Here is a 7,245-nt window from a genome sequence, read left to right on the forward strand (position 1 = left end):
AATGTGCCTACTTAGGTAGGTTGGCTTTCACCAACACTCTATATGTACACTATAAGCATCGAGAATGAAAATAGGACATTCAAACAATCCTTATGTAAGTAAATAAAGAGTGCATCACGTGTAGCTGTTATCTTCATAGTATAGACTTCTTAATATTACTACAACGTGTAAGCCACGCCACAGTTAGCAACGTCGCACCTTTATCAACCAACAATCTAATCATACACTCACGGGTTCACGATCTCAACCACAGATAACCAGTTTTAACTGGCAATTGTGGCGGCTGACTGACCTTCTGGTTGCTGGTTTGGTACATACACGCGGCAGATGCGTGATTGGCTTGACAAAACAACGTGAGTCAACTGTTATTAAAAAGCTGGATTTTCACTATCACTATGCCCCCCTGGTCCAGTGGCTTATCGCTATCGACCCACTAGGGTCGATTAATTCTTTCAAATATTATCCCTCTCAGACGACGCCCTGAGCCGAGGTTCGCGCCCAACTGGGCACCCTCAGGACTGTTGTCTTAAACGTTGTACCGGGTGAGAGCCTTCAGCGCTCCCCATTTGTCCTGGCCATCTGCGGTTGAGCGTTGGGCTCATGATCTGGAGGTCCCGGGTTCGAATCCCGGTAGGAACTCACAAAAATCACTGTGATCCCAGTTTGGTTAGCACACTGCAGGGAAGCAATCGGTTTTGTATACAAGTCGTTAAATGAGTCATGTCAGGGGCGTTTGGTAGCTCAAAAGGTCACCAGGGTTGATAAGGCAGGTCATTGGTCTCATACAACACAACCCATACGAGAGAAAAAATACTATCACTGTTAAGTTGGCCATATTACATCAAACACGAACAAATTTTATTATAAATAATAAAAAATATATTATTTTAACAACATTGTTTATAGTCTTTTATAAATTAGAAGAAAAAAAAAAACTAAAAAGAGATGTGGCCCATGAGGGGATCGAACCCGCGACCTTCGCGTTATTAGCACGACGCTCTAACCAACTGAGCTAATGGGCCGATGTGCGTAATGCTGAAAATAGTGACCACTTCAATTCACTTTTCACGTAACAAAAGTGGGTGTGTCGGGTGTGTCTTTTAGATTTTTTTTATAATCTGGATTTCTTTTTCTTGAATTTGACAGATGGCAGTTCGCCGAAACCGTGAAGGGTGAAATAATTAAGGGGAGGCTCTTGCCCAGCAATAGGACATTATAGACTGAACGAGACAAGAAAAAAAATAAATCAAAATACTTAACGTACCTAAATAATGAATTTATTACCCTGAGAAACATGTTTCTCAGTATTGAAAGTGAGTGCTAAGTTTTATTTTATACTTATTGTCCAAAACTTCTCATAGATGGCGCTGCTCGCTTAAAGATTCAAACCAATTTCAACTTTATAATATTTGGGATTATTTAAAAGCAATTAAGTACTTAGGTAAATATTTTTTAATGATTTATTTAGCTGAATTTTGATTTTTATTCGCTCCTAGGTAGCATAATAGAAGTAAAAAAGTTTTGAAAGTAACCTACATGATAGAGGGAGTGCGCGCGCCACGAAATAAGTCCCGCGGATTTTAATGGAACTAATTGGGTAGTTTCCTAAGTCAAAGATAAATTATGAAATTCTGATTACTAAATAAAGACACATCTAAAGGTGACAAAAAATGTTTTCCTTTTTCTATTTAACTTATTATTGAATTTTAATAAATATAAATGTTATAATAAGTGCGACATTTTGTCACGTTTTTCTATGACGTCACAGAGTGCTTTTTCATACAAATTCCATAGTAATTTCGTGTTTTGACGTTTAGGAAAAAGTAACTGATTTGACTAGTTGGAAACTAGCCTATTGACAAGGCATAATGATAAGGGACTTTCAGACTACGTTCCTCACAAAATATAGATGGCGTTGTACATATTTAACGCGATAATCACGTATTTTCTCATTGTTCGGGTAGGTACATAATTATTCAAAAATAGAATATAAGGGCAGAGGCATATCATACATACATACATACATAAACTCACGCCTATTTCCCACCGGGGTAAGCAGAGACTATAGAATTCCATTTGCTTCGATCCTGACACACTTCTCTTGCTTCCTCCACATTCATCAATCGCTTCATACACGCACGCATATCAGTACATAGTATAAAACAAAGTCGCTTTTTCTGTCCCTATATCCCTATCTACGGTCACGAGCATTCATATGTATACACTTTGGTACCATGCCACATTAACTTTTTTGACAAATTGAACTGTAAGTCTCACTAAATGTCAAATATGTTAGTGCGACAGAGTCCTAAAGTGGGTACATTATATTGCTCATGACTATACGTTTAAATCTTTAAAACTACGCAACGGATTTTGATGCGGTTCTTTTTAAAAGATAGAGTGATTCAAGAGGAAGGTTTATTACGTTTAATAACATCCATTAAATAGTGGAGAAATACTGCTATTTTTGAGGTTTTTAATGTGATGTCGTAAATAATTTCATTTTTTGCTCAGTATTGCACCCGAGCGAAGCCGGGGCGTGTCGCTAGTATAAATATAAATGTTGCTTGATATTTGGATCAGATATGTATAGATTTATATTGCAACCTATGTTGCTACCTACGCTTTATTTTGATCAGAATAATAGTGGGTGGAAGATGTTTTGTGTGTAATAAACCTCCATTCCCAGTAGTCTTACCTGTTGAACTACTGGTAATTTCCTTCCCAACAGACTTACTACCCAAACATAAATACATAAACTCACGCCTATTTCCCACCGGGGTAAGCAGAGACTATAGAATTCCATTTGCTTCGATCCTGACACACTTCTCTTGCTTCCTCCACATTCATCAATCGCTTCATACACGCACGCCGGTTCAGAGTAGATCGTATTAAACCTTTTCTAAGGACATCTCCAATTTTGTCATCGTAAGTCCTTCTCGGTCTTCCTCTGCCAGTCCTACCATCAACTTTCGCTTTATATACCGCTTTTGCAATTCTATTATCCTTCATCCGCTCTACGTGTCCAAACCAACCTAACATTCCCTTCTCAATCTTAGTCACTATATCGTCTTTTACACCACATCTCTGTCTTATCACACTGTTTCTCACTCTATCACTCAACTTCACACCGCGATGCTACACAAAGACCTCATTTCTACGGCATTGATCCTACTTTCATGCTTCTTCTGCCATAACCAACATTCACTACCGTACTTTAGCGTACTACCCAAAAACAAAGATAAAAGATGCATTATTTACCTTTAAAAAAGCTCTCAGGAGTCATATCTATAGGAATGAAAATGTTTAGACATTTTCACATTTATTTATGATAGATAATTACAAAGTTATTATATTTGTATCACATCAAAATTTAATTTTTGTCACGTTATGGGTCATCTGCCTCCTTGCCACTTCTAGTAAAACATAGCTCCCCACCATTTGTGTTACATTGTGTGCAGTGCGCTCGCTTTATCGCAACCCACTACTACCCTATTTTTTTTTATATTTCTATATTATTTTGTGAATTTTTCTCATGTAGGTAAGCGAATATAATTCTTTATGAGGAAATAAAGTTCTTCTTAAACCCGAGATGCATGTCTGTTATCCATGAAATTAGAAGATTAGACGAAGGCAAATTTGGACAACGCCATCTACATTTTCTTTGGGGAACGTAGCTTGGAAAGTCCCTTATTAGGTAAGCGTCGGTTTTGTGCATGTCGTAAAAGCCGACAATGGGAAAGAGTCAATCAATCAATCAATCAATAATACTTTATTGCACAAGAACATATATAAAGGACAGAGAGAGAGAGAGAGAGAGAGAAAAGAGAGAGAGAGAGAGAAAAGAGAGAGAGAGAGAGAAAAGAGAGAGAGAGAGAGAGAGTCCTACCAAAAATGATGAATCTATATGGGCGATAGGCTGATCCCCTATCACTATACGGTTCATCATTATCCATCTTAGGATTATGTATCAAAAGTGGCTGCAAATAGTCTTCTGATTATTTGTGGCTCTGCCCACCCCTTCGGGGAACATGGGCGTGAGTTTTTGTATGTATGTATGTTGAGAGACCATTATAATAAATTAATCTCCAGCCAAGTAGTTAATTGCCATCTGCGGCAAATCTACAATAAGTCACGTCCAAAAAAAAAAAGAAATACAAATTAAGTACCTAATGTATTTTGACCTAATGACGTCATTCTGCTAAATATATCCCGCCATCATCCCTGATCACTCGTGCATCTATTATGGCCTAATTTTAGAGCCCTATTCAAAACTGGATACCCGTGACTTTCGCACGAGTTGAAAAATTTGCCGCTAAAAATAACGAAGGGTTAAAAAAGAAATTATATTAAAAAAAGTTGTTTTTTTTTTCCAACTAAGTTATTGAAGTTATTTCGTTGCTTAGTGATCGTATGTCGCGGCATTGTGAAATAAATATGTGTAAGAAATTATATTTATCATTGTGCAACATTGATCTCAAACAAGTGAGGTGCTCGGTGGCGCAGCGGTAAACGCGCTCGGTCTGCGATTGTTGAAGTTAAGCAACTTTCGCAAAGGTCGGTCATAGGATGGGTGACCCCAAAAAAAAGTTTTCATCTCGAGCTCCGGAGGAGGAGCTTCGGAAGGCACGTTAAGCCGTTGGTCCCGGCTGCATTAGCAGTCATTAATAACCACCAATCCGCACTGGGCCCACGTGGTGGTTTAAGGCCCGATCTCCCTATCCTTCCTCAGGGAAGGCCTGTGCTCCAGCAGTGGGGACGTTAATTGGCTGGTGATGATGATGATCTCAAACAAAGAATCTTTTAGTAGATACTACCACAACCACATGGAACCCAATAAAGTATTTGATTTACATACATACACATACATAACATATATAAAATCACGCTTACTTCCCACGGGGGTAAGCAGAGACTATGGAATTCTATTTACCTACCTTATTATTGCTGCACTGTAATTGTTATATTTTTTTTTTAATTTTGTTTTGTTGTTTTTTTGTTTTTATGTGCTTCGATCCTGACACACTTTTCATGCTTCATCCACATTCACCAATCGTTTCATATTCGCACACCGGTTCAGACTAGATATACGTACATACATAAACATCTGCCCACACGTCCCACTGCTGGGCACATGCCCTCAATCAACCGGGGCGGGTATCGTGCATTCGGCCTAGTAGTTAATGCAATTTGCGGCAAATCTACAATTAAGTCAAGTAAGTTACAAAAAAACATGGCGGCTTAAATTTATTTCTAAAAAACACACCTTCACGGCCTTGGCCTTTAGGGTGGGTCGTTGACGTCATCACGGTCATGCGACAAGGGAGTCAGGCGAGATATCAACAGGGGTAGTTTCCAACTAGTCAAATCAGTTACTTTTTACTAAACGTCGCAACTCGAAATTACTAAGGTATTCGTATGAAAAAGCACACTGTGACTTCATAGAAAAACGTGATAAAATGTCGGAGTTATTATTACGTTTTTCTTTAAAATTCTTAAATAAGTTAAAGAGAAAAAAGAAAATGCTTTTCATTACTTTTAGATCTGTCTTTATTTAGTAATCATTATTTCATAATTTATTTTGAACCTAGTACATACACGACCCAATTACCTACTTACCTATATTGATCTATATTATGTTACTATATGCTTATAAGAACCTAAGGGTCCCCGCTACGAAAGAGGTTCCGTAGTTTTGAAAACCAAATCAAAAGTCATCATCTATCGTGTGGGTTATGAGGTTTATGACCAATCTCGGGTTGGTGGAAGTGTATTGGAATCCATTCAAATAAATGAAATCAATGCCAAAATGCACAATGAAATCCAAGTTTAGTGTTAAAATCTTCTATCGTGTGGATTGTGAGGTGAATTACCAACCCCAACCAAGCCAACCCTGGTATCAGGACCTGCCTGGGCCTGGTGTCTGGTGTAGATTTGCCGCAGATGGCATGAACTACTTGGCCGGACAAATGGGGAGCGCTGAAGGCTCCACCCACCTGAGAGCCGTAGTATTATCACAATATTATAATAACATAGTATACATCAATGGTTTACTTACTTAGTTTCATGGTTGCTGACGTCAGATGGTCACGCGAAGGGTGTGTTTGACAGCCCTTTTCACGTGCAGTCTGTGAACTACTCACCTGCGTCACTTGAACACGTGGGTCGTTACCACACCCCAGATGGATCATACAAAAAAACCTCGTTTTACACGGACACTACACATTGACTTTATCGTACACGCGCATCTGTGTGTGTGACGCCTGACACCCATACGATTAAAGACTAAAGTAAGACCGAGGGGGTGAGGTAAACCTAGCTCAGACGTCGGCGGGGAGCAGAGCGCTGTCGTTCTGTACGTAGCATTATTCCTTAATGTTCGAATACCGGTGGGGATATATAACGGCCTATGTGGACTCACGATCCGGAGGCCCCGAGTTCTGGCTGATCACCTGATTGCCCGAAAGTAAGGCTATCCGCACGTAACGCACGTTAAGCCGATGGTGCCGGTTACTATTTACTGATGTAAGTGAGTTGTTACATGAGCCATGTCAGGGGCCTTTGGTGGCTCAGTAATAACCCTGATACCAGGGTTGACGAGGTTGGTATACGACCTCACAACCCACACGTTAAGAAGAGATTCCTTATTTTATGTCGTTAGGTTAGGTTAGGTTAGAAAATTCCATCCATAAATAGAAAAGTGGGAAATAGGCGTGAGTTTATGTATTTACTATTACCATAGAGATTCCTTCCGGCCAAGTGGTGAATGCCATATGAAGCAAAAATACAAGTCAAGCCAAATAAAAGATATTCCTATTTCACTTTCAACGCCAACACAATGTCTTATAGTGTATTGGCAACGATTCATAGACAAGTGAGTAACCGCCGCGAACCAGTTCCGATGGCACTCGGCCAAGTGTGGGCTCGGCTAATTATACACATACGTACATAAACACACGCCTATTTCTACCGGGATAAGCATGGACTATGGAATTCCATTTGCTTCGGTCCTGACACTTCTCTTGCTTTCTCTACAATCATCAATCGTTTCATACATGCTTGCGTTCAGATTAGATCACACTAAACCTTTTCTAAGAAGATCCACAATTTGTTTTAAGTTTACGCGGTTATTATCATAATTAAAACACATAATAACGGGTTCTTACCGCGCTTAAAGCAAGCGCTTAGAGCTTGACGCCAAGCGCGATGAATTGAAAGCCCGACCGCCTACGGCGATCAATTATG

At 39.4% G+C, this 7,245-nt stretch overlaps 1 non-coding gene across 1 annotated transcript; it reads right to left on the reverse strand.

Moving 5' to 3' along the window:
• Nucleotides 1-948: 948 nt before the first annotated feature.
• Trnai-aau (transfer RNA isoleucine (anticodon AAU)) lies at nt 949-1,022 on the reverse strand. Its single transcript has one exon. It is a non-coding gene; the product is annotated as a tRNA-Ile (tRNA).
• Between the last annotated feature and the right edge of the window lie 6,223 nt (nt 1,023-7,245).

This window comes from Pectinophora gossypiella, chromosome 1 (assembly GCF_024362695.1).
Source record: "Pectinophora gossypiella chromosome 1, ilPecGoss1.1, whole genome shotgun sequence".
Taxonomy (NCBI): domain Eukaryota; kingdom Metazoa; phylum Arthropoda; class Insecta; order Lepidoptera; family Gelechiidae; genus Pectinophora; species Pectinophora gossypiella.